This window comes from Mus musculus, chromosome 7, assembly GCF_000001635.26.
Source record: "Mus musculus strain C57BL/6J chromosome 7, GRCm38.p6 C57BL/6J".
Lineage (NCBI taxonomy): Eukaryota > Metazoa > Chordata > Mammalia > Rodentia > Muridae > Mus > Mus musculus.
In genome coordinates, this window is record NC_000073.6 from 14,595,766 (window position 1) to 14,623,066 (window position 27,301).

The 27,301-nt window shown below is 41.6% G+C and overlaps 1 pseudogene across 2 annotated transcripts in view; it reads right to left on the reverse strand.

Annotated features, from left to right (window-relative positions):
* Window positions 1–27,301, reverse strand: part of Nlrp5-ps (NLR family, pyrin domain containing 5, pseudogene) — a 92,413-nt pseudogene extending 65,112 nt beyond the window's left edge. Inside the window, exons 1-6 of one of the 2 annotated variants that reach the window (NR_045120.1) lie at window positions 26,542–26,713; window positions 13,497–13,574; window positions 11,475–11,555; window positions 10,801–10,877; window positions 7,375–7,425; window positions 2,510–2,686 (exon numbers count right to left, since the gene is read on the reverse strand). The product of NR_045120.1 is annotated as an NLR family, pyrin domain containing 5, pseudogene, transcript variant 2 (transcript). Of the gene's footprint in view, window positions 1–2,509; window positions 2,687–7,374; window positions 7,426–10,800; window positions 10,878–11,474; window positions 11,556–13,496; window positions 13,575–25,380; window positions 25,469–26,541; window positions 26,714–26,892 lie in introns of those variants that run through there. The other variant, NR_045119.1, reaches the window with a different exon arrangement.

A 27,301-nucleotide genomic window follows, 5' to 3' on the forward strand; every position in this document is an offset into this window, starting at 1 on the left:
TCTTCTGCATAAAAAGTCTGATGCTTGATTTGAAAAATACATTCAGATTCCACACGGCCTCTCCTGTGTGCATCTGTCTGTCAATTCATCCTATGCTTTGTCCACCCGCAACTAGAGACCCGTTCCATGCAGACAAAGGGGCCCAGAGAGTCTGCGGCAGTTGGCGCCTGAACAGGGACACCAGAGCAGGTTAGTCTTTCTTTCTTTCTTTTTTCTTTCTCTTCTTTATTTTCTCAGGCAAAGACAGTATCTCGTCGTGACCGTGCTACAGACGGGCTAATTCGTAGATCAGTTAAGAGACGAGTAAGTTTTATCATGGGGCAGTCAGAATCGAAAGGGAAGAAGTTGTTTCTGTCGGTCTTCAAGCACATGTTGTCTGGAAGAGGCCTAAAGGTCTCGGATAGATCTTTACAAGAATTTTATGATTTCGTGCAAAAAATCAGTCCCTGGTTTCCAGAGGAGGGAAGCTTAACATTAGAAGATTGGAAGTGAGTAGGTAAAGATATGAGAAAGTTCCATGAGGAAAATTCATCTAGGGACATCTCCACCAATGCCCTTATTCTGTGGCAACAAATGAGGGATCTTTTGACTGAGAAAATAGATTTAGAATTCCTTACAGAGGAAGCTCCTTCAGAGCCCTCTGATAATCAGAAAACGAAACCATATGCTAGTAATAAGAAATTGTACCATACAGGCAAAAAGGGAAAAGGCTAGAGAAAAGAGAATCAGAGACTACTGACAATGAAGGTGATGATGAATGGGATATTACTGAGGGAATGAAAAAAGCATAAATTTAAGGGAAGAAGAGATCATTTTCACAGCTACCAAGACAGCAGTGAGGAGGAGTCTTTAACTATGGCACCAGCCACCCGTAGACTGGCACCAAAGCCTCGTCGGCTCTTGCCTCTGATTGGTTTTGATGCTGCCGTGGCAAAAACAAAAAGACTAGGAGATTTCACACTCACTTACCTGGTAATTTGCAAAGAAGGAAGTGAGCCACGATGGGAACCTTTGCCGTTAAAAACTCTTAGGGAATTACAGTCAACAGTAAAAACGCTGGGCCCTACTGCACCCAGATTCTGGATGTGGTAGCAAGCCAGTGGCTTGCCCCTTATGATTGGCACCAAACGGCAAAGGCTACTCTCGCTCCTGGCCACTTTGTTGGTGTTTGGTGTAGTGGATGTGTGGTTTACCTATGTGCTTGGTGCATACAATAGCTTCATTGGCATCTGGATTGGCTGTAGGGGGCATAATTTTGCCAACATGGGACAATTCACTGGTCAATGAATTTATGGACTGGGGTTTCCTTCCATTGGGTGGTAAAGGTGATATTGGGGAGGACCACTGACACTCTCCCAAGAGTCTTTCTGGATGTGTACGTTAGGGCTCACAGTGGGGGCATCATTGATGATGGGTAATTCAACAAGTAACAGTAGAGTTATTTTATAATTTCTAGGTAGTGATTGTGGTAATGTGAGTGGAGATGATTTTTTCCTTTTTGTTTTTGTTTTTGTGGGGAAGGGTGTAGCTGAAGGAAGAACCCTGAAACTTACACACACAGGCCAGAGTTTCTCTATCACTAGGCTACACCCCCAGAAGAACGTCATTGGTGGACTCTAGGCAGGCGCTCTATCTCTGAACCATTTCCTGCCCCTCTTTGTGGGCTCGAAGCCCTTGACCCTGGCTTCTAAGATTTGTGAATCTTAGGTGGAGCCCTTGTTGATCCTAGTTGTTATCAATGAATTCTATCCCAGGTGGTTTCCGGTAGACCTTTTGTGTTTACATTCCTCTGTTTTATGTACGATTCCAGTTAACTCATTTGTACCTTGAGAATATGTCACCCAACTTCCTTATTGTCTTCTGCATAAAAAGTCTGATGCTTGATTTGAAAAATACATTCAGATTCCACACAACCTCTCCTGTGTGCATCTGTCTGTCAATTCATCCTATGCTTTGTCCACCCGCAACTAGAGACCCGTTCCACGCAGACAAAGGGGCCCAGAGGGTCTGTGGCAGGCCTCATCATGTTTGGATCTCTCTCCATTGTATTGTTCCTGTAAACTCTGCTCTTACTTCCATCAAACTGCCTCTTCTGAAGAGAATTATGTCAGCTTCTTCCCAGACTGACTGCTGTTACCCTTGTTGTATTTAACCGTTAGCTGGTCACACATTTGTACAGTTTTAGAGTTATTAAAGAGTGATCAAAGAACAATATAAATCATATACCTTGACCAATTACCTCATGTTATATTATTGGCGCCAAAGTCCTTCTCTCCTGTTCTTCCTTACTAACCAATTTCTACTTATATTTCAAAATCCACAATAATTAAACTCGCCTCAAACCCATGTACCTCTTTTTATAAGGTCTTTTGCCCAGCTCCCATTTCATGCTTCTGGAGACTTGGTTCATGCAAGAGATCCTTTATAGCATTTATCCTCTCAGAATAAATCTCAGGGTTTATAGAAAAACCTTGTCTTGGCAGGATAAGCTCCGGCAAAGACTGCTTACCCCAGGCTGGGTGGCAATTACGTCATCCTCTGTATTCTGCAGGACTGATTCCCCAGCTCAAGGCACAGTATCCTCATGGCCCATTGACTCAGGATGCTGCCACCCAAGTCCAGCTCCTTCAAGGTCCGGTGGCTGCCAAGCACAGAGCAGAAGTTTCCCCACCACTCCATGAGTGTCCTGTGTCAGTGAGGGGAAGAAGTGAGAGAAAATATGATTGAACAGGTAGATTTGAACATGAGTGACTGCCACAGCAAGGCCAGCCACAGGAGGGAGACTAGACTGTAAGGGAGCACGGGACAGTTGAGGAAATAAAGCCAGCTCAGTGCATACTACCTGGTATGTGCTCTATAGGATCAGCCCTACTACAGTCAGCCTCCTTTGATACTTCAATATTCCCTGGGGATATGCTAGACCAATTAGAGGAGCCTCCAGTCCTCCCAGTCACCTGTTGACTTAAATTCTAGCTCACTAATGGTAAAATGGTATGACTGTGTTATATGGCACTAAAAAAAATGATTGTATTTTTACAATTGTGTAACCATGTGCATCTGTGCATGAGTCTGTGCATGTATGTGTCTATATGTATATGTGTCTGTATGTGTGTGTGTCTGTGTGTTGTCTTCATGTCTCTGTATCTCTATATATGTGTTCATGGAGGCCAGAGAAAGGCATCAAATCTCCCTGGAGCTGGAGTTATTTGCTACTATGAGCCACCCAAAGTGATGCTAGGAACCAAATCCACATCCTCTGGAAGAACAGTAAGTGCTCTTAACTACTGAGCCACCTCTTTAGCTTGGATTTTATTTTTACTCTGGAGATATGATCATTCCATTTCCATCTTGGAGTAGAGATTACCACTTCCTGTTAGTTATGGCAACTACCTGGACAAAAAACAGTACAGGAAAAGCCAAGTATATTGTAAGGGAAGTGTGTCTAATAGGATACAGGACCCTTGACATGAGACTCCAACTCTGACTCCTTGCCCTCCCTCAGCTGCAAGTGATCTTGGAGGAATTAATATGGCTTAAAACATCTCAAAACAGATGGGAGGAAATCTGAATGGATTTATCATAAAGAGATGGTGGTAGTTTAAGGTGATTAATATGCTAATTGCTTTTAATTGACCACTACTATATTTATAATGAATCAAAATATGTTGTACTGAATACATACAAATATGAGTTGACACACACTCTCCTTGGTTTTAAGTCAGATAGCTATATACAATGTTCTTGCTACTTCATTACCTATTTTGAAAGAAGAGGCTCATAACTCAAGTTGGCCTCAACTTTGCTACGTAGACAACAATGGCTTTGAACTTCTGATCCTCCTGTTTATGTCCCAACTCCAAGGATTAAGGGTGAGACCACCATGATTAGTTATATATTACACTGAGGACTGAACCCCATGGCTTTATGCATGTTAACTCCACCAACTTAGTTATATCCATAATTCAGTCTAGGTTCTTCTGATCCAGTTTTTTTTATGAGATCCGTGTAGACTGGGCTCTCTTTGGCTAGTGAGCTGTAGCGATTTGCCTTTCTCTCCATCTCATCTGTGACTATAAGTACACTGCCATCATACCCAAATTTTTATGTTACTCTGGGGTCCTAAACTCAGTACCTCATGCATGCAAGTTCTTAATCTCTATTTGCTGAATTAGACCAATGAATTATCTTTATATTGAACATTAGCCATGCTAACAGATTTAGGTTTGCATGGAGTGTCAGAAGGCAGCCTGCAGTTGAACCTAAGATTACCTGGCTTTGCCCCCACTCCACCTACATACTTAACTATTACACCAGACTGCCAAATAAATCCTTTCCTCCCCAACTTATTTTTAGTTATGGTGTTTTGTTGTAGCAATAACAGCCCTGATGATGACAGATATAAATTTCTTTAACAAGGTAGTTATTGAACAAGTGATATGACAATGATACTATGTGCACCACAGTGCCTGGCCCATAGTGAATGACTCAAAATGTCATCAATATTTATATTTAGTAGTATGGATTCCAGTCAGGTAGAGGTGGTGCACAACTGTAATCCTAGCACTCAGGAGGTAGAGATAGGTGGATCTTTGCAAGTTTGAGGACAGCTTGGTCTACAGAGCTGGTTCCAGTACAGAAACACTGTCTTGAAGCCTTACTCGAACAAAATAGCATGGATTCAAAATATTAGTTCCTCAACATGGCTGAATACAGGCCCCACCTGCAGGCTAGACCAGTGGTTCTCGACCTTTCCAAAGCTGTGATTCTTTAATCATGTTGTAGTAGCCCTCAACCAGTTATTGCTACCTCATAACTATACTTTTGCTACTCTTGTAAGGCACAATATAAACATCTGATATCTGATGTGTGACCCTTGTGAAAGGGTTGTCTGACCCCCAAAGGGGTCGTGACTTACAGGCCTAGAGTCATGGCTCCCATCATTGCCTCCCATCACGCTCTTGAAGCAAAGTGGGATGCAGCTTAGACTCTTGTCCAAGGTGGTCAGATCCTCAGTTCTACTAAGCAAGCATACAATGTAAATATCTCATCCAAGTCCCATCACTGCTTTTAATCACTGCCTCAGTGGACATCATATGCTTAGGGCTAGATTAACCACTAATGAGAAGAAAGAGCAAAGAAAAAAAATCCCACCAGTGAGGGAATAGAGAAAGAGCAGCTTGCTCATGCAATGCATTAGGGTTTCTTGGTATTGCAAAGATCATATGCCTCAGTAGAGGGGAATGCGAGGGCCAGGAACCACGGGTGGGTAGGTTGGGGAGCAGGGAGGGGGGAGGGTAGAGGGGGCTTTGGGATAGCATTTGAAATGTAAATGAAGAAAATATCTAATAGAAAATAAATTGAGAAAAATGTTAGGGGTAGGGAGCATTTTCCATGTATGTATGTATGTATGTATGTATGTATGTATGTATGTTTGTATGTATGTATGTATGTATGTACAGGATATGCATGCCTGGTGTCTGAAAAGGTCAGAGGTAGACTCAAATTTCTAAGAACTGGAGCTATAGATAGTTGCAAGCTTCCCAATGAGTGCTATTAATTGCACCCCAGACCTCTACAAGAGCAGCAAGTACTCTAACCATTGTACTATCTCTCCAGCTCTACAATGGAATGTATATACTTATTTTTTGTTATGTAGACTTGGATGGCCTGGAACTTACATAGATCCACTTTCCTTTGCCTCTTGAGAGCTGTGATTAACAATAGAATATTGCAAGGCAACACAAGGAATGAAAAGATAATGATATTTATAATGGATTTTTTTTTCTGAGACAGGGTTTCTCCATGTAGCTCTGGCTGTCCTGGAAGTTGCTCTGTAGACCAGGCTGGCTTCAAACTCACAGAGTTCAAACCTGTCTCTGCCTCCTGAGTGCCAATATTGAAGGAGTGAGCCACTGCTATCTGGCTATACTAATGGAATTCTATTTATTCAGTAAAATGGATGGAACTGGCAATTGCCATTAGACAAAATGTGCCAAATTCAGAAAGACAAATAATGCTTATTTTCTCCTCAATTTTGTTTACCAACACACACAAAAATACACACCATATAAAAGTTGAAAGAGACCTTGGAGAAGGGGAGAAGAGATCTTAAGGAGTGGAGAAGAAAGGGGAAAAGAGGGTATCAATGCATGTGACATGAGAGCAGAAGGTGAGCTATGGGGTGGAGGGCAGAGGCTGGAAGTGGAAGATGATGACAAATTAGAAGAAACTACATGAGTGATGACACAGTGGGTCTGGGGAGGTGGCTCAGTGGATAGAGTCACTTGCCTTGTTGTTAAACTCTTACCACAATATAAACTGGATGTGTTCACACACACACACACACACACACACACACACTCACACACACCCTGTAATTCTAGAACTCAGGAGGATTAATTGTTCAAGATCATCCTAAACTACATAAAGAGTTTGAGACCAGCCTGGAATACATGAGGTCCTGCCACTGCCTGAGTATCTATTTACTGGTTGCTGGGAAATGAGACTTTCTTCTGAGGTGTATCCACTGGTAAGGTGCCTATGCCTCTGTAATTAACCTTTCTCCCAGACTCGGGTAAGCAACCCAATCAACACATTGGGTGACCACAAATCAAAGTGGAGGTAGGGATGGCTGTACAAAAATATCAAATGGGAACTCATTATATATAATCTATGATAATAAAACCACTAAGAAAAAGAACCAAATTCACATTGAATGCTAATTTTAAACCTAATAAAATCCCTTTAGCTCCTTGGGTACTTTCTCTAGCTCCTCCATTGGGGGCCCTGTGATCCATCCAATAGCTGACTGTGAGCATCCACTTCTGTGTTTGTACCCCCAGAGCTCCTGACTCTAGCTGCATATGTATCAAAAGATGACCTAGTCGGCCATCACTGGAAAGAGAGGCCCATTGGACTTGCAAACTTTATATGCCCCAGTACAGGGGAATGCCAGGGCCAAAAAGTGGGAGTGGGTGGGTAGGGGAGTGGGGGGAGGGTATGGGGGACTTTTGGGATAGCAGTGGAAACATAAATGAGGAAAATACCTAATAAAAATATTTTAAAAAATAATAAAATCTCTAAATTTTATCAGTGTGGTTAACTACTCTTAGCTGTGTTAAGAACTAGTCAACCTTGGGCTTGTGTTGTCAGTTTGCTGGATTTATGGGTTATTTGAAATTTCCATAAGCTGCAACCCAACAGAATTTGCAGTGAGCCACATGGCTCTGTCTGTGATGTTCATCCCCATGACTCACAGGTAAGGTTCAGGCAGAGACACTAGTGAAACCAGGACCCTAATCTCCTATCTAAATTCCACATGTTGTTTTCACCCAGCCCCTCTATAGACTGACCACGAATAAGAATATTAGTCACCTTCTTTACCTGCCTCTGTCACTTCATCTTCTTCCTTAGATTGTAAGGTTTCTAAAAAAGGGAAGAAAAAACCCAACCAACATGATTTTGCTTCATGTACAAAACAGAGATACAATATTATGAACTACCTCCATTCTTAGGGAACAGGGGATGGGGAGGAAAGCAATGAATTGCTGTCTGCTGCACATGATACAGCTGTTGGCCAGATGAAAGCATGCAGCTGAAGCTATCTGTGCAATATCAAGACACTTAAATGTTGCATCAGAGAGGAAGGGTCAACATCTGGAGTCACTTCTCTGTAGAAGCATGTCCTCTACTTGGCTGTCAAGGCTCTGTGTGTACATGGGAGTAGACCAGTCCATGTGCATATTTCTGTGTACAAGTATGGGCTAGAGTTTGACATTTCATGTCGTTCTCAGTCACTCTCAAATCTTAATGTTTAAAGATGTGATGAATAACCATGCATGATCTCAAGCTGTACTAGAGAGAAATTGTGATTAAAAAAAAAAAAGAACTGAATGGTACTGGTACAGAGACAGACAGGTAGATCAATGGAATAGAATTGAAGACCCAGAAATGAACCCACAAACCTATGGTCACTTGATCTTTGACAAGGGAGCTAAAACCATCCAGTGGAAAAAAGAGCATTTTCAAAAAATGGTGCTGGCACAACTGGTGGTTATCATGTAGAAGAATGCAAATTGATCCATCCTTATCTCCTTATACAAAGCTCAAGTCTAAGTGGATCAAAGACCTTCACATAAAACCAGAGACAGTGAAATTTATAGAGGAGAAAGTAGGGGAAAGCCTCGAAGATATGGGTACAGGAGGAAAATTCCTGAACAGAACAGCAATGGCTTCTGCTGTAAGATCAAGAATCAGCAAATGGTACCTCATAAAATTGCAAAGCTTCTGTAAGGCAAAAGATAGTGTAAAGAAGAAAAAAAGGCCACCAATAAATTGGGAAAGGATTTTTACAAATCCTAAATCTGATTGGGGACTAATATCCAATAAATACAAAGAGCTCAAGAAGCTGGACTCCAGAAATTCAAGTAACCCCATTAAAAATGGGGTACAAAGCTTATCAAAGAATTCTCTAAACAAAGAATTCTCAACTGAGGAATATGGAAGGGCTGAGAAGCAATTGAAAAAATGTTCAACATCCTTAATTATCAGATAAATGCAAATCAAAAAAACCCTGAGATTCCACCTCACACCCGTCAAAATGGCAAAGATCAAAAATTTGGATGACAGCAGATGCTAGCGACGATGTGAAGAAAGAAGAAGACTCCTCCATTGTTGGTGGGCTTGCAAGCTTGTACAACAACTCTGGAAATCAGTCTGGTGGTTCCTCAGTAAATTGGACATAGTACTACTGGAAGATCCAGCAATATCTCTCCTGGGCATATACCCAGAAGAAGTTCCAACTGGTAATAAGGACACATGTTCCACTATGTTCATAGCAGCCTTATTTATAATAGCCAAAAGCTGGAAAGAACCCAGATGTCCCTCAACTGAGGAATGGATAAAGAAAATGTGTTACATTTACACAATGGAGTACTACTCAGCAATTAAAAACAATGAATTTAGGAAATTCTTAGATAAATGGATGCATCTGGAGGATATCATCCTGAGTGAGGTAACCCAATCACAAAAGAAGTTACTTAATATGCAATCACTGATAAGCGGATATTAGCCCAGAAACTTTGAATACACAAGATCCAATTTGCAAAACACATTAAACTCAAGAAGGAAGACCAAAGTGTGGCTACTTCGTCCCTCCTTAGAATGAGGAACAAAATACCGATGGAATGAATTACAGAGAAAAATTTTGGAGCCAAGATGAAAGGATGGACCATCCAGAGACTACCCCTCCCGGGGATATATCCATAATCAGCCACCAAACCCAGACACTATTGCATATGCCAGCAAGATTTTGCTGAAAGAACCCTGAAATAGAAGTCTCTTGTGAGGCTATGCCAGTGTCTGGCCAATACAGAAGTTAACGCTTGCAGTCCTCTATTGGATGGAACACAGGATCCCCAATGGAGGAGCTAGAGAATGTACCCAAGGAGCTGAAGGGTTGTGCAACCCTATACGTGGAACAAAAATATGAACTAACCAGTATCCCCAGAGCTTGTGTCTCTAGCTGCATATGTAGCAGAAGATGGCCTAGCTGGCCATCATTAGGAAGAGAGCCCCCTTGGTCTTACAAACTTTATATGACCCAGTACAGGAGGATACCAGGGCCAAGAAGTGGGAGTGGGTGGGTAGGGAAGCAGCGTGGGAGTAGGGTATAGGAGAGGTTTGGGATAGCATTTGAAATGTAAATGAAGAAAATATCCAATAAAAAATTGAAAAAAATGCTTTGACTGTATGTATATCCTTGTATCCTGTGTAGGCTGGGCCTGCTGAGACCATAAGAGGACAGCATACTCTGGAACTAGACTTACAGATATCAGTTGTCATGTGGAAGCTGAAAACTGAACCTGGATTCTCCAGAAAAGTTACCAAGTGATCTTACCCTCTGAGCTACCTCTCTGGTCTCCAATCTTAGTTATGGAGAGTCTCACTAAACCTGGATCTCACCATGGTTTAATGGGCTGGCCAGACATCACCAGGGATAATCCTGTTTCTACCTCCTAGGTAGTGGTATTATAGGCACATGCTCCTCTCACCAGAATATTTTGAGGGTTGAACTTTGGATCTAGTGCAGGAAACATTTCTTTGACTATTTTATTGTCTTTTCAATATTCAACCTTATTTATAACAGCAATGTACCCAAACACAGTTGCAATTTAATGCAGTCAATATCAAGAGCCTTGCTGATAATTCCTCAAAAAGAAATTGTCAAGGTGCTATTAAATTCATGATAGAATCAATGAAACCAAGAAATCCCTCACCCCCAATCTTGTAGACCAATATAAAGAGTCATATACCCTGAAAGAAACAACATTAAAGCCAGTGGGGATAGTGGTAAGAGGATAGACACAGATAACATTCAACTGGGGCTGAAGCACTTAAAATTACTATCTAGTAAATTTGAAAGGATTGTTTGTGCATATACTGTATGAGATACGTCATAGGTGTCAAGCATATGTGTGCATATTGATATGGATATGAGAGATAAACCTTTGGTTTCCCTCCTCAAAAAAAATCACTATTAATGACTTATTTTTAACTTGTAATTACATGTCTATGTGTGGGAATTAATGAGAGCCTTGTGCCAGCAGAGGACAGAGGTGTTGGATTTTTTTGGATCCAGAGTTACACATAGTTCTGAGAACTTGATGGGGATGCTGGTAACCAAACTCCAAACTTGCATGCACATACATAAGAATTCAAAGGTCTAATTCTTAAGATCAAAACCTATAGAGCATGTGGCTTTAAATGTGCCCATCTTTACACCCCACCCTGTTGGCAAACCTGATGTCTGCTCCTGCCCTGATCCTTTGTCTTTCAGGATGATTTAGTGTCATATTCTGAAGGAGACATTGTGCTTTCTGCAACAAGGAGAGTGAATAAGTCAGTCTAATTGTCACAGCTTGGTATGAGAATACTTCATGTCCAAACTACATAAAGAGTTAAGGCAAGTAAGTCCCTGCTCAGATTGTGTTCCATGTAGTCTGTGATGTCAGGTCCTTTGTATCACAAGTTCATTAAAACAGCCGACATAGGCAGGCAAAGATGCTCCCATTTGCAACCTATAACATGTGCATTCTACACTAGTTATTCTGAGTGCCTTAGGATAGGTGTGAATATGAGGTGCTGGGTTATAGGCATTAAGAGTTATTCTTACTCATCCTCAATGCCTTCAAATTTCAGACCTGTGCTAGCATCTTGCTATTATAATGTAATGAGCTTGTAAATAAAACTTATAACTGCAGGTGTCTTCGGTTTTGTGTGTGCCAACAGAGGACAGATGTGTGGGATTTCTTGGAGCCTGAATTATATGTAGCTCTGAAAACCCTATGTGGATAACCAAACTCCAATCCTGCATGCACACATATTAGAATTATTGGGTCTAATTTCTCAAATCAAAACCAATAAAATGTATATTTAAGTATACCCATATGTACAACCCTACCCAGCCTGCAAACCTAAAGTCTGTTCCACTTCTTCTGATCCATGGTCTTTCAGGATTGCTCTACTGTCATTTTCTGAAGGATACATTGTGCTTTCTGCAACAGAGAGGAAGAGTTAATAAGGCAGTCAGTCTAATTACTCAATTTGTCTAATCTACAGAGGGGTTTAAAGCAAGCCTCTACTTAGTTTATGCCCCTAGTTGTCTGTGATGTCAAGCCCTTGCCTCAGAAGTACAAATAAGCAGCAGACATAGGCAAAGATAAACACCATTTGGAACATAACATGTACATTCTGCACTAGTTTTCTGTGTTGCATAGCTTAGGTGACACAATGGGGTATTGGTCACAGGATTTAAGGGTTAGTTCATCTTCATTAGTCTACCTCAATGCCATCAAATTTCAGAACTGTGTACATACCTATCTACTTAATTCTTGTAATTAGAGCTGTCTTCAACTTTCTGTGTGTTCATGTGCATGCACATGGTCTCTTTCCTCTGTAGGCACCTACTTGTTTTTGTTTTGTTTTGTTTTGTTTTGTTTTGTTGAAAAAAATTTGTACATGTCTATGTATGTATGCATGTGCCCTTTCAGGCCAGAAGAGGACAGCAAACTATGTGGAACCATTTTTAAGGGAAGTTCTGAGCCACGTGAATATGGGTTCCTTGAAGGAACATGACTTTGCTTTTTGTTCAAAGCTGAGATACCATTTTATCAACTCCCCTACCCTTAGGGAACAGAGGATGGGAAGAAAAGCTGTGAACTGCTGTTCCCTGGACATAATACCGCTGTTGGGCACATGAAGATACTCAGCTATGGCTACCTGTGCAATATCAAGACACTAAAAAATTGAATCAGAAATTGGGTAGTGGCTCCTAAGGAAGTGTTAGCATTTGGAGTCACTTTTCTGTTGGAGCTTTTCCTCTGCTTGGTTATCAGAGCTCTCTCTGTGTAGACAAGCAAGTCCATGTGCACAATTGTGTGCACACATATGGACCAGAGTTTGACTTTCCATGTCTTTCTTGCTCACAAACAATCTTAATTTTTAAAGATGTCTATATCTTTAAAATGCCTTGCCTGTATGCATGTCCCTATAACCTGTGTAGGCTGTGCCCTCTGAGACCACAAGAGAGCAGATTCCCTGAAACTAGATTTAAAGATATAATCTGGCAAATAGTAGCTTAAACCTGAACCTGGGTTCTTCAGAAAAGTGGCCAAGTGATCTTCTTCCCGTCTCTGTTTTCTTGGTGGTGGTATTATTGTCACAACTCCTTTAGCAGGCATAGTTAGATAGCCTGGCAATTGAACTCTTGTTGGTTCTAGAATACAGGAAACCTTTCTATGACTGAACAAGACAAGCCTCAGGATACAACCTTATTAATAACAGCTTAATACCCAAACACAGATGCAACTTTATGCAGTCAATATAAAGAGCATAGATGATCATTTACCTCCAAGAAATTTATAAGGCTATTTTAAAATTCATTTTGGAATCATTTGAAGAACTTCCACCTGCCAAAACTTGCTGACAAATACAGTAATGTACCCTGAAAGAAAACATTTAGGCAAGTAGGGATAGCTGTATAAGAACAGGCACAAAGAACAGTCCACTAGGGCTCAGAAACCCAAATAACTCTTCCAGACCTCTATCTCGACAATGTAGAAGTATTCATGTACATATTTGTGTAGTATGCAATCAGTCTTAAATGTGTGTGTACATGTAAAGTGAGTGCCAGAGGTCAATTTAGGTTTCTTTCCTCATGAAATATCCACTATTAAAACAAAGACTTATTTTTAACTTGTAATTACATGTCTATGTGTGGGTATTTATGAGCCATGTGCCTGCAGAAGGCAGAGATGTTGGAATTTTTGGGTCCACACTTACATGTAGCTCTGAGAACTTGATGTGGGTGCTGGTAACCAAACTCCAAAACTGCATGCACATACATAAGAATTCAAAGTTCTAATTCTTCAGATAAAAAACTATAGAGCATGTGGCTTCATGTGTACCCATCTTTCCACCCGACCCTGCCAGCAAACCTGATATCTGCTCCTGCTCTGGTCCTTGGTCTTTCCAGATTGATTTACTGTTGTTTTCTGCAGGAGTCATTTTTCTTTCTGCAAGAGGGAGGAAGAGTTAATAAGTCAGTCTCATTGTCCTCGGCTTAGTATGAGAATACTTCATGTCCAAACTACATAAAGGATTAAGGCAAGTAAGTCCCTGCTCAAATTATGTTCCATGTAGTCTGTGATATCAAGTCCTTTGCCTCACAAGTTCAGTAAAACAACCGAAATAGGTGGGCAAAGGTACTCCCATTTGCAATCTAACATGTGCACTCTATACTAGTTCTTCTGAGTGTCTTAGGATGGGTGTGTCTATGAGGTGCTGGGTTATAGGCATTAAGGGTCCTCCTTGGTTAGTCATCTCAATGCCTTCAAATTTCAGACCTGTTCTAGCAGCTTACTATTAGAATGTAATGAGCTTGTAAGTAAAACTTGTAATTACAGGTGTCTTCAGTTTTGTGTGTGCCAGCAGAGGACAGATGTAAGGGATTTCTTGGTGGCTGAATTACATGTAGCTCTGACACACTGATGTGGGTAACCAAACTCAAATCATGCATGGACACCCATTAGGATTCAGGGTTATAATTCCTCAAATCAAAGCCTATAAAACATGTGGTTTTAAGTGTACACATCTTGGCTAGAGCACCTGGGGGAGACATCTTGGTTCCCAGATGCCTCCAAGACTAGTCTACGAAGGTGGAGAGTGTGGACTACAGAAGCTAACAGCTTCTGGGACTGGCAGATGCCACACAACTACTGAGGAAGACCCCATTTTGGGCTCCAGACATCCGGGCACCTTCCCTGTCAGAGAAGACGTGTCTGCCCCGCCAAGGAGGGCTTTGTTGGAGCACCTGGGGGAGCCATCTTGGTTCTCAGATCACTCTAAGACTAGTCAGCACAGGTGGGAGTGTGGACTACAGAAGCTAACAGCTTCTGGGACAGGCCAAAGTGACACAACTTCTGGAACAGGCCCTGTTTCGGGCCTTCATCTTCTGCCAGGAGGCAGGTCCGAATGCCAGATATCTGTGCACTTTCCCTGCAAGATGAGAGCTTGCCTGCAGAAAGTGCTCTGCCCACTGAAACTCAGGAGAGTGCTAAGCTCCCAGGTCTGCTGATAGAGGCTAACAGAATCAAGAGAGGAATAAGCACTAAAACAACTATAACAACTAACTCCAGAGATTACCAGATGGTGAAAGGCAAACGTAAGAATCTTACTAAAAGAAACAAAGACCACTCACCATCACCAGAATGCAGCACTCCCACCTAGGCAAGTCCTGGTCACCCAACACACCCAAAAAGCTAGACCCAGATTTAAAAACATAACTCATGATGATGGTATAGGACATCAAGAAGGACTTTAGTAACTCACGTAAAGAAATACAGGAGAATACTGCTAAATAGTTATAAGTCCTTAAAGAAAAACAGGAAAACACAACCAAACAGGTAGAAGTCCTTAGAGAAAAACAGGAAAACACATCCAAACAGGTGATGAAAATGAACAAAACCGGGCTGGTGAGATGACTCAGTGGTTAAGAGCGCGGAATACTCTTCCAAAGGTCCTGAGTTCAAATCCCAGCAACCACTTGGTGGCTCACAACCATCCTTAACAAGATCTAACGCTCTCCTCCGGAGTGTTTGAAGATAGCTACAGTGTACTCACATATAATAAATAAATAAATCTTTAAAAAGAAAGAAAATGAGCAAAACCATACTAGACCTAAAAAGGGAAGTAGACACAATAAAGAAAACCCAAAGTGAGGCAACTCTTGAGATAGGAAACCTAGGAAAGAAATCTGGAACTGTAGATTCGAGCATCAACAAAAGAATACAATAGATGGAAGAGAGAATCTCGGGTACAGAAGATTCCATAGAGAATATCAGCACAACAATCAAAGAAAATACAAAATCAAAAAGATCCTAACTCAAAACATCAAGGAAATCCAGGACACAATGAGAAGATCAACCCTATGGATAAAAGGAGTAGATGAGAATGAAGATTTTCAACTTAAAGGGCCAGCAAATATCTTTAACTAAATTATAGACGAAAACTTCCCAAACCTAAAGAAAGAGATGCCCATGAACATATAAGATGCCTACAGAACTCCAAATAGACAGAAAAAGAAAAGAAATTCCCACCGACACATAATGCACTAAATAAAGATAGAATATTTAAAGCAATAAGGGAAAAAGTGTAAGTAACATATAAAGGCAGGTCTATCAGAATTACACCAGACTTTTCACCAAAGACTATGAAAGCCAGAAGATCCTGGACAGATGTTATACAGACACTAAGAGGACACAAATGCCAGCCCAGCCTAGTATACCCAGCAAAACTCACAATTACCATAGATGGAGAAACCAAAATATTCCACGACAAAGCCAGATCCACACATTATTTTTCCAGGAATCCAGCCCTTCAAAGGATAATAACAGAAAAAAATAAAATAAAACAATGGACTCAATTCCCCAATAAAATGACATAGACTAACAGACTGGCTACAAGAACAGGACCCAACATTTTGCTACTTACAAGAAACACATCTCAGGGAAAAAGACAGACTCTAATTCAGAATGAAAGACTGGAAAACAATTTTCCAAGCAAATGGTCTGAAGAAAAAAGCTGGAGTAGCCATTCTAATATCAAATAAAATCGACTTCCAACCCAAAGTTATCAAAAAAGACAAGGAGGGGCACTTTATACTCAAAGGTAAAATCTCCCGAGAGGAACTCTCAATTCTGAATATCTATGCTCCAAATGCAAGGGCAGCCACATTCATTAAAGACACTTTAGTAAATCTCAGAGCAGACATTGCACCTCACACAATAATAGTGGGAGATTTCAATACACCACTTTCATCAATGGACAGATCCTGCAAACAGAAACTAAACTGGGACACAGTGAAACTAACAGAAGTTATGAAACAAATGGATCTGACAGATACCTACAGAACCTTTTATCCTAAAACAAAAGGATATACCTTCTTCTCAGTACTTTGTGGTACCTTCTCCAAAACTGACCACATAACTGGTCACAAAACAAGCCTCAACATATACAAAAATATTGAAATTGTCCCATGCATCCTATCAGATCACCATGGACTAAGGCTGATCTTCAGTAACAACATAAATAATAGAAAGCCAACATTCATGTGGAAACTGAACAACACTCTTCTCAATGATACCTTGGTCAAGGAAGAAATGAAGAAAGAAATTAAAGACTTTTTACAGTTTAATGAAAATGAAGCCACAACATACCCAAACCTATTGGACACAATGAAAGCATTTTTAAGAGGGAAACTCATAGCTCTGAGTGCCTCCAAAAAGAAACCTGAGAGAGTACACACTAGCAGATTTGCAACACACCTAAAAGCTCTGGAACAAAAGGGAAGCAAATTCACCCAAGAGGATTAGACAACAGGAAATTATCAAACTCGGGGGGTGGGGTGGGGATCAACCAAGTGGAAACAAAAATAACTATTCAAAGACTCAACCAAATGAGGAGCTGGTTCTTTGAGAAAATTAACAAGATAGATAAACCCTTAGCCAGACACATTAGAGGGCATAGGGACAGCATCCTAATTAACAAAATCAGAAATGAAAAGGGAGACATAACAACAGATCCTGAAGAAATCTAAAACACCATAAGATCCTTCTACAAAAGGCTATACTCAACAAAACTGAAAAACCTGGATGAAATGGACAAATTTCTAGACAGATACCAGGTACCAAAGTTAAATCAGGATCAGGTTAATGATCTAAACAGTCCTACATCCCCTAAAGAACTAGAAGCAGCCATTAATAGTCTCCCAACCAAAAAAAAAAAGCCCAGGACCAGATGGGTTTAGTGCAGAGTTCTATCAGACCTTCAAAGAAAATCTAATTCCATTTCTTTATAAACTATTCCACAAAATAGAAGCAGAAGGTACTCTACCAAATTCATTCTGTGAAGCCACAATTACTCTGAAACCTAAACCACAGGAAGACCCAACAAAGATTGAGAACTTCAGACCAATTTCCCTTATGACTATCGATGCAAAAATACTCAATAAAATTTTCACTAATCCAATCCAGTCCGAATCCAAGAACACATGAAAACAATCATCCATCCTGATCAAGTCGGATTCATTCCAGGGATGAAGGGATGGTTTAATATATGGAAATCCATCAATGTAATCCACTATATAAACAAACTCAAAGACAAAAACCACATGGTAATCTCTGTAGATGCAGAGAAAGCAGTTGACAAAATCCAACACCCATTTGTGATAAAAGTCTTGGAAAGATCAGGAATTCGAGTTCCATACCTAAACATGATGAAAGCAATCTACAGCAAACCAGTAGCCAAAATCAAAGTAAATGGTGAGAAACTGTAAGCAATCCCACTAAAATCACGGACTTGACAAGGCTGCCCACTTTCTCCCTAACTATTCAACATAGTACTTAAAGTCCTAGCCAGAGCAATTCGAGAACTAAAGGAGATCAAGGGGATACAAATTGGAAAGGAAGTATCAAAATATCACTTTTTGCAGATGATATGATAGTATATATAAGTGACCCTAAAATTCCACCAGAGAACTCCTAAACCTGATAAAGAGCTTCAGTGAAGTAGCTGGATATAAAATTAACTCGAACATGTCAATGGTCTTTCTGTACACAAAGGATAAAAAGGCTGAGAAAGAAATTAGGGAAACAACACCCTTCACAATAGTCACAAAAAATATAAAATACCTTGGTGTGACTCTAATTAAGGAAGTGAAAGATCTGTATGATAACAACTTCAAGTATTATTTTTTTATTTTTTAAAATATTTTTAATTAGGTATTTTCCTCAATTACATTTCCAATGTTATCCCAAAAGTCCCCCATACCCTCCCCCCCCACTTCCCTACCCACCCATTCCCACTGTTTGAACCTGGTGTTCCCCTGTACTGGGGCATATAAAGTTTGCATGTCCAATGGGCCTCTTTTTCAGTGATGACCGTCTAGGCCATCTTTTGATACATATGCAGCTAGAGTCAAGAGTCCCGGGTTACTGGTTAGTTCATAATGTTGTTGCACCTACAGGGTTGCAGATCTCTTTAGCTCCTTTGATACTTTCTCTAGCTCCTCCATTGGGGACCCAAATTCAAGGCAATTTGCAAATTCATCTGGAATAACAAAAAAACCTAGGATAACAAAAACTATTCTCAACAATTAAAGAACCTCTGGTGGAATCACTATGCCTGACCCCAAGCTGTCCTACAGAGCAACTATGGTAAAAACTGCATGGTACTGGTAGAAAGACACACAGGTAGATCAGTGGAATAGAACTGAAAACCCAGAAATGAACCCACACACCTATGGTCACTTGATCTTTGACAAAGGAGCTAAAACCATCAAATGGAAAAAGACAGTATTTTCAATGAATGGTGCTGGAGTAACTGACTATTATCATGTAACACAATGTGAATTTAGCCATTCTTATTGCCTTGCAAAAAGCTCAAGTCTAAGTGGATCAAGGAAATCCACCTAAAACCAGAGACCGCAAAACTTATAGAGGACAAATCAGGAGGAAAGCCTTGAAGATATGGGCACAGAGGAAAAAATTCCTGAAAAGAAGAACAGCTGTGGCTGGTGCAGTAAGATGGAAAATTGGCAAATGGGATCTCATAAAATTGCAAACCTTCTATAAGGGAAAAGGCAGTGTGAATAAGACAAAAAGGCCACCAACAGATTAGGAAAGGATTTTTACCAATCCTAAATCTGATAGGATTATCCAATATCCAATATATACAAAGAACTCAAGAAGCTGAACTCCAGAAAAATCAAATAACTCCATTTAAAAATGGGGCAGAGAGCTAAACAGAGAATTCTCAACTGAGGAATACCGATTGCCTGAGAAGCACCTGAAAAAATGTTCAACATCCTTAATCATCAGGGAAATGCAAATCAAGACAACCCTGAGATTCTACCTCCCACCAGTCAGAATGGCTAAGATCAAAAATTCAGGTGAAAGCAGATGCAGGCAAGAATGTGGAGAAAGAGGAACACTCCTCCATTGCTGGTGGGATTGTAAGCTTGTACAAACAATCTTGAAATCAATCTGGCGGTTCCTCAGAAAATTGGATATAGTACTACTGGAAGATCCAGCAATACCTTCCTGGGCATGTACCCAGAAGATTTTTCCAACTGGTAATAAGGACACATGCTCCACTATGTTCCTAGCAGCCTTATTTATAATAGCCAGAAGCTGGAAACAATCCAGATGTCCCTCGACAGAGGAATGGATACAGAAAATGTGGTACCTTTACACAGTGGAGTACTACTCAGCTATTAAAAACAATGAATTTAGGAAATTCTTTAGCAAATGGATGGGTCTGCAGGATATCATCCTGAGTGAGGTAACCCAATAACAAAAGAACTCACATAATATGCACTCACTGTTAAATGGATATTAGCCCATAAAATTAGACCACCCAAGATACAATTTGCAAAACACATGAAACTCAAGAAGAAGGAAGAAGAAGTTTTGGATACTTCATTCCTTCTTAGAATGGGGAACAAAATATAAATGGAAGGAGTTAGAGAGACAACGTTCAGAGCTGAAATGAAAGGAAGGACCATGCAGAGGCTGCCCTGACCCGGGAATCAATCTGATAAATAACCACAAATCCTAGACACTATTGCATATGCCAGAAAGATTTTGCTGACAGGACCCTGATATAGCTGTCTCTTGTGATGCTATTTCACTGCCTGGAAAATACAGAAGTGGATGCTCACACACATCTATTGGTTAGAACAGAGGGCCCCCAATGAAGGAGCTAGAGAAAGTACCCAAGGAGTAAAGGGTCTGCAATGCTATAGGTCGAACATCAATATGAACTCACCAGGAGCCCCCAGAGCTTGTGTCTCTAGTTGGGTATGTAGCAGAGGATGGCCTAATTGACCATCAATGGGAGAAGAGGGCCTTGGTATTGAGAAGATTATATGCCCCAGGAAAGCGGGATGCCAGGACCAGGAAGTGGTAGTGAATAAGTTGAGGAGCAGGGTGGGGGGAGGGTATAGAGGACTTTAGGGATGGCATTTGAAATGTAAATTAAGAAAATATCTAATAAAAGATGCCCCTGTCTCTTCAGAGACAAGCAGGTCTCCAAAGAGTGGATTTGAAGGCTTATTCACCAAAAAGGATGGAGAGTGGAAGTGTGCTGTTTATTCTGTACAATATGAGAGCTCTTTCCGAAATGTGTAGCTTGTGAAGCCTCCAAGCCAACTCATAAGCCACATGAAGCTCCTTCAGCTTTTACAGAGGGCTCAAAGACACAGTCAAGTGAATCTGCAGGAAGTCAAGTGTTAAAAGAATTAAAAAGTAACTTTCCAGAAAAGAATGTTAAAATTGGCATTTCAGAGAAGAAATTTAAATTTGGTCATTGTGGATCCAGAAAAAAAAAAAAAAAAAAAAAAAACACCTTCCTTTGCCTTTCAGGGTGGCTCTAATACAGAATTTAAGTCAATCAAGGATGGATTTATTGGAGAGATCAGGAATTTAATTCCCATTCCTAAACATCCTAGAAGCAAATTACTGCAAACAAACATCTAATATCAAATTAAATGTAGAGATACTTGAAGCACTCCCACTTAAATCAGGGACAAGACAAGGATACACACTCTCCCCATAAATATTCAATATAGTACTCAAAGTTCTAACTAGAGCATTAAGACAATAAAAAGGGATCAAGGGGATGGCAAAGAGGAATTAAAGGTATCACTGATTGCAGATGACATAAGACTGTCCATGAGTGACCCCCAAAATACTACCAGAGAACTTCTACATCTGATAAACAGCAAAGTGACTGAATGTGAAATTAATTCAAATAAATCATTAACTTTCTTTATACCAATGATAAAAAGGCTGAGAAAGAGATTAGGAAACAACACCCTTCACACTAGCCACAAGTAATATAAAATCTTAGGGTAACTCTAACCAAACAAATGAAAGATCTATATGACAATGACATCAAGTCTCTCAAGAAAGAAATCAAAAAAAATCTCAGAAAATGGAGAAATCTCCCATGCTCACACATTGGCAGAATTAATATAGTAAAACTGGCCATCCTACTAAAAGCAATCTACAGATTCAATGCAATCCCCCAAAAATCCTGACACAATTCTTCAAAACCTCTAAAGAGAAATTCTCTAATTCATCTGGAAAGACAAAAACCAAGAATAGAAAAATAATTCTTTGTTTGTTTGTTTGTTTGTTTGTTTTTCTAGACAGGGTTTCTCTGTGTAGCCCTGGCTGTCCTGGAACTCACTCTGTAGACCAGGCTGCCCTCAAAATTAGAAATCTGCCTGCCTCTGCCTCCCAATTGCTTATATTAAAAGCGTGTGTCACCAAGCCTGTCTACAAAAATAATTGTTAGAAATTAAAGAAAGCCGGGCATGGTGGCACACGCCTTTAATCCCAGCAATCTGGAGGCAGAGGCAGGCTAATTTCTGAGTTCGAGGTCAGCCTGGTTTACAAAGTGAACTCCAGGATAGCCAGGGACTTGTAGAGAAACCCAGTCTCAGGGAAAAAAAAAAAAGAACAACCCAGAAATTAAAGAACTTCTGGGCAAATCTAGATCCTTGACCTCAAGCTAGACTACACAGAAATAGTGGTAAAAACACCTGTATGGTGTTGGGACAGAGATAGGCATGCTGAAAAATGAAATACAATTGAAGATGCAGAAATAAAACCACACACTTATGGACACTTCATTTTTGAGAAAGGAACCAAAAATATACAATGGAAAAAGAAAGCACCTTCTAAAAATCTTCCTGGTGTAACTGGCAGTCTGTACACTTAAAAATGTATATGGAGACAATTTATACACAGTATACAAAGCTGAAGTCCAAGTGGATATAGGACCTAAACATAAAACCAGACACACGAAATCTAATAGAAAAGAAAGTGGGAAAGAGCCTTGAACTCATTGACACAGGAGGAAATTGACACAGGCCTGCAGGGTCAGAGGATCCAATGACTGGGTAGACATTTGAGATTCTTTCGTGGACAATATATGTAAGCCCGGGTGTCAAGGAATTTTAATCCAACAATATGGCGGCTCTGAGCAGATTCAAAGACCTTCTATGTCCGTGTGATTTGTCTGGAACACAGATTGCCACACATGTTAGTCATTCTGGCTGGAACTCTTGAGTTTTGTTCAGGTTTTCACTTCTTTCTTTGGAGTATCCTGGTTCGGCAGCATACCACGCAGGGAGGATGAAACACAGGTGATTTTCACATCATGCTTCTTTCCTTGGGATATGTGGAAGCTGATGCACAGCAGGTGGGAAAGTATACAAAGTTCAGAACGGGTGGGTCAGCATGGCTATGTGGCATTTCTAAGGTTAAAGATTGGCTGTTGGGCTCCTGAGATCAGATGGAGAAGATGAAGCATTGAAAAGAAGAAAGACTCCTCTGTTTCGTGCTGAGGTTAGTAAAGCTGTCTGGACGTAGTAGACCACAACTTTCCTAAGGTGGGAAGTACAACACTTTAGCACAGACATTTAATTGCAAACAATGACATTAATTTGAGGGGCAGAGAAAGTGATGAATTAGAGAAAAATTTGACAGAATGAGTCAGAGATAGGATGCATCAAACACTCAGGAGTACAGCTACTTGAGAATATAGCAGAGAGAGGCAGTTGAGTGAGTTGAGTTAATTGAGAATCAGTGCCCTGAGTGCAGGTCAGGTCGATGGAGTTGAGTTTTCCTGTCTGAGTTCATTCAGTGCATATCAGCACAGGCACTTGAAGCCAGAGAATAAGAAAGAGGCAGAAGACTAGCACTAATTAACAGTTTTCAGACAAGCAGAGAAATTCAATGAGAAGCTGACAGAAGGTAGATTAAATAAGTCAAATTGCAAAGAAGATTGAATCAAACAGTTGAATTGAACCAGCTAGCTAAACTTCAGAAAGAGCTTTAAAATGTGAGTTATTCAGCAGAAAGACTCTAAGATGACAGTTACATCAAAGGAAATAAAAGATACATTTATATCCTGGTCATTGTTGTAGTGTTCAAACACAGAGAGGGATGATTCAAGTAAGGCATATTAACTTCCTGGTTATCTGGTGAGTTTGTCTTGTGAATAAAGTTTGTGTATGATGTGTAGGATTGGAGGGGTTACATTCATGAAAGAGAGAAGGCCCTTGTGGAAGAGATCCTTTGGTAGCATTCAGGAGATGGTTTGTGTGTGTTTGGAGGTGGAGATTTGTCAAAGGCCCAGCTTGATGGGTGTAGGGCCTTGAGAAAAGACAGGAGATGTTTGCAAGTTTTCAACATACAGAGATCCATAGGAGTTCAAGAATCATAGAAGATATAGGTAAAGTGCTTCTCAGACATCAGGGTTCTGGTACAGTTACTACCATTCTTTGTGGACTGTTCATCAGTTCAACATGAGTCATTAGCCTCATATTGTATAAGAAGTCTAGAGGAATTGATGTGGAGGCCTGAGTATAACAGTTACAGACTGTGGGGTCTTCTCTTATCTATTTTTATTTTATTTCCATGTTCTCCTGTGCATAGAGGTCTCCCAATGGGTATTAATTTCCATGCAATGCTAAATCTGAAGTTCTCTCAGGCTTCCCTTTGCCACCTGATCCACAAATAATCAGAGGATACTCTGTAACTCCAAGTAACAAATCCTTTAGGTTTCCAGTGAACCCAGGCTATGAAGCTTCTCAGGTTGCTTCAGGTCTACCAAAGTCAACAACTCCTCCTGACATCCCAAGTGTCTCTAGTGTCACAAGTTTTTTCCAAAGATTCAAGGAGGCAGAGGATAGACCTCACTGTATTCATTAAGAAAAAAAGGTAGTCCTGGAAGAATATTTTAATATGCTCAAGTATCCATGCAAGGTACAACCAATGGCACTGGCTCAAAAGATTGGATTGATTGAACACAAGATCAATTTATGTCCTTCCTTATCTCTCCCCCCTCTAGTGAGGTAGACATTCCCCATAACCAAAGCACACACTTCCCTAACTGTCCATGTCCTTGGCCCAGTTCTAGGTTGTAGAAGGGCTTTTAATATGTTTTCCGGGCTGGATTTCCATTGCCTGTAGTCTTGCAATGCAGAAATCTGGTACAGTTGGGAGGCATAGACACTGGTTCCACAAAGTGTCTGGGAGGCATAGACCTCAGGGCACTCCTCCAAATTTCTGACTTTTAAAAGACACATCCTTACACTGTGGCTTTCATGTCCAGATCGTTCTGCTTCCTTGTTTCTTGGGTCCAGGAACCTTCGTGTTATGCGATGTGTTTTGTAAGGTTAAGTACAGATACCAAAGGCTGAACTACCTGTTTCCTCTGCCAGTGCATTTCTGCACACCCGATGCATTTGGATGTCATCTGTCCCCCGATAATCTGTCCACTGATTTCCTCTTCAGAGTAGGAATCAAACTTCTCCCCATTGATCAAATCTTGAAAAATAACTGCTTCAGGAAGAGCCATATAAGGGGGCAGCCATATAGGCAGAAGGGTAGGGAACTGTCTGCAATGCAAGACCATCTATCTAGTGGCAGTTCTGGATTTCCCAAATTATGTGTCCCCCTTACTGTGTCAGCCAGTTCAGTTTTTATGTTTGAGAGACCATTGGGGTATCAGCACTCCTCCTCGGCTCAGTTATTCAGCTCTTGCCCCAAACGCAGAATCCACCATCTCCATGTGTCAGAAACCAGCAGTTGTGAGCCCTCTTTTTGAACTCAGCACTTATAGTAATTCCTCACACCAGGAATGCATCTTCTCCAACAAGTCTGTATGGAACTCTATCCAAAGAATACAAGATGTAGGCTGCAGAGGCAACAGGAAAATGAATTTGGTCAGTTTTTTTCACCTACATACCTAGTGAAGCATGGTCATGCTCTTCATGAATTGCCCCTTAAATATAACAGGGCGGTGTCCCTCCACCACGCTGGCCGGAAATTGTCAGCTGTAAAGAGATATACTTCAGTATCCCACCACATTTTATGAGTTTTTTTTTCTGTTGACTTCCTGCCTGGTTTGTTAGTTTTTAGGGATGGATTGGGTTGGAATGTAGTTATTGGTTGTCAGAGAATATTTCCCTGTCATTCTCTCTCAACTGTAAGGATGGAGATACCGATATCACAGCAAAAATATACTAGCTGCTCTTCATAGTCAATGGGAGCATATATCATCGGCATCCACATGGTTCCTTGAGAAAACACAGAGCAGGAACATGGGCCCCAGCAGGAGGAGAATTATGGACCCAGACAGGTCCCATAGAGGCAGGCAGGACCATTGACATGGACTTAGGTGAAAGTACAGGCCACTCACATCAATATGGTCTTCCAGTAACAGCAGGCCTGCTGACCACAGCATGACTTAAGAATACCACATAGACTACATATATTTATTAGATACAGCATTTATTCTTGGAGACCAGCATGGCCTTAACATTCTGTCTTTCTTCTTTCTTCTACTGAGTGTGGCAATTCCTAGTGTGTACTAACACACTAGTTTTACTATCACCTGTAGTCAATTAATAAGTTGAAATAATTTTCTATTGTGTTCTTTATACTTTATCCTTAAATCAATAATGTGATTTCTTTTGTTTTTTGTTTGTTTGTTTGTTTGTTTTGTTTCTTTGGAGACAGAGTTTCTCTGTGTAGCTCTGGCTGTTCTTGAACTCACTTTGAAGACCAGTGTGGCCTGGAACTCAGAAATCTCCCTGTGTCTGCCTCCAGAGCGCTGGTATTAAAGGCGTGTGCCACCACACCTGGATTTTTTTTAACACAATAATACACGTCTCTCATACTTTACACTGTGTCACAACATCAAGAAAATTAAAATCTTTGTACCAGTTCAGAGAAACCAGTTCAGTTCCCAATATTTCTGTTCTTTGTCTCCCCACTTTCAGGACATCCAGTGCAGCCTCTTCCACATGCCTCTAGACTTATGTGTTCATACATTCACAAATGCACATACTGCTTTCATACACTTAGTTGAGAAGACAGAATGCAAAAGCAGATGTTTGTACAGTACCAAGAGTGGAGAATGTATTCGGCTGCTGCGGCGCGGGCGGCGCGGGCAGTCGCGGTTGCGGCTGCGGAGGCCAAGAAGAGGCCTCCCCGCCAGCGTTATTTTTCGTGGGGCCGCCGCCGCCGGTGACCAACCCGCCTCCTCGGAACGCCAGCGTCCTGCGGTTCATCTCACTGAACGACATGGCGCGCTCCGCGGTCACCGCCGCCGCCGCCGCCCGGTGCCTCGGCTCGCGCCCGGGCTCCGGCCGCGTCCCGCGCGCTCCCCGCGGCTCCCCCAAAGCTTCGCCCCCGCCCCCGCCCCCGGCGCTGCGCTGCGCCGCTCTGCACTGCGCTCCCGCCGGCCCGGCCTCACCCTCCCGCCGGCTCCCGCTCGCTCCCGGGCCGCCGCAAGCGTCTACTGCCGCCGCCGTCCCAGCCGCGTCCTCTCCACCCGCGCCGCGCCGCGCTCCGGGCAGCGTCCCGCGCGGAGCGGTGGGCGGGCAGCGGAGCGGCGAGCCGGGCGCGTGCGGCCTTCGAAGTTGAGGAGGAGTGAGGTTGCCCCTCCGCTGCCCCGCTTCAGCGCTGCGCGCACACACCGGCCCGCCAACAGATCTCCGTCCTCAGGGGGAGTCGTGTCGCCGCCGCCGGCTGCCGAGGCGCGGATGCGAGAAGCGCGCTAAGCCGCCAGGCTCCGCCACATAGCGAGCCGACAATAAAGCCGGCGGAGCGTTTCCGTCCGACCAGGCCCTGGCGGAGGTCGAATGGCAAATGAACAACGGACC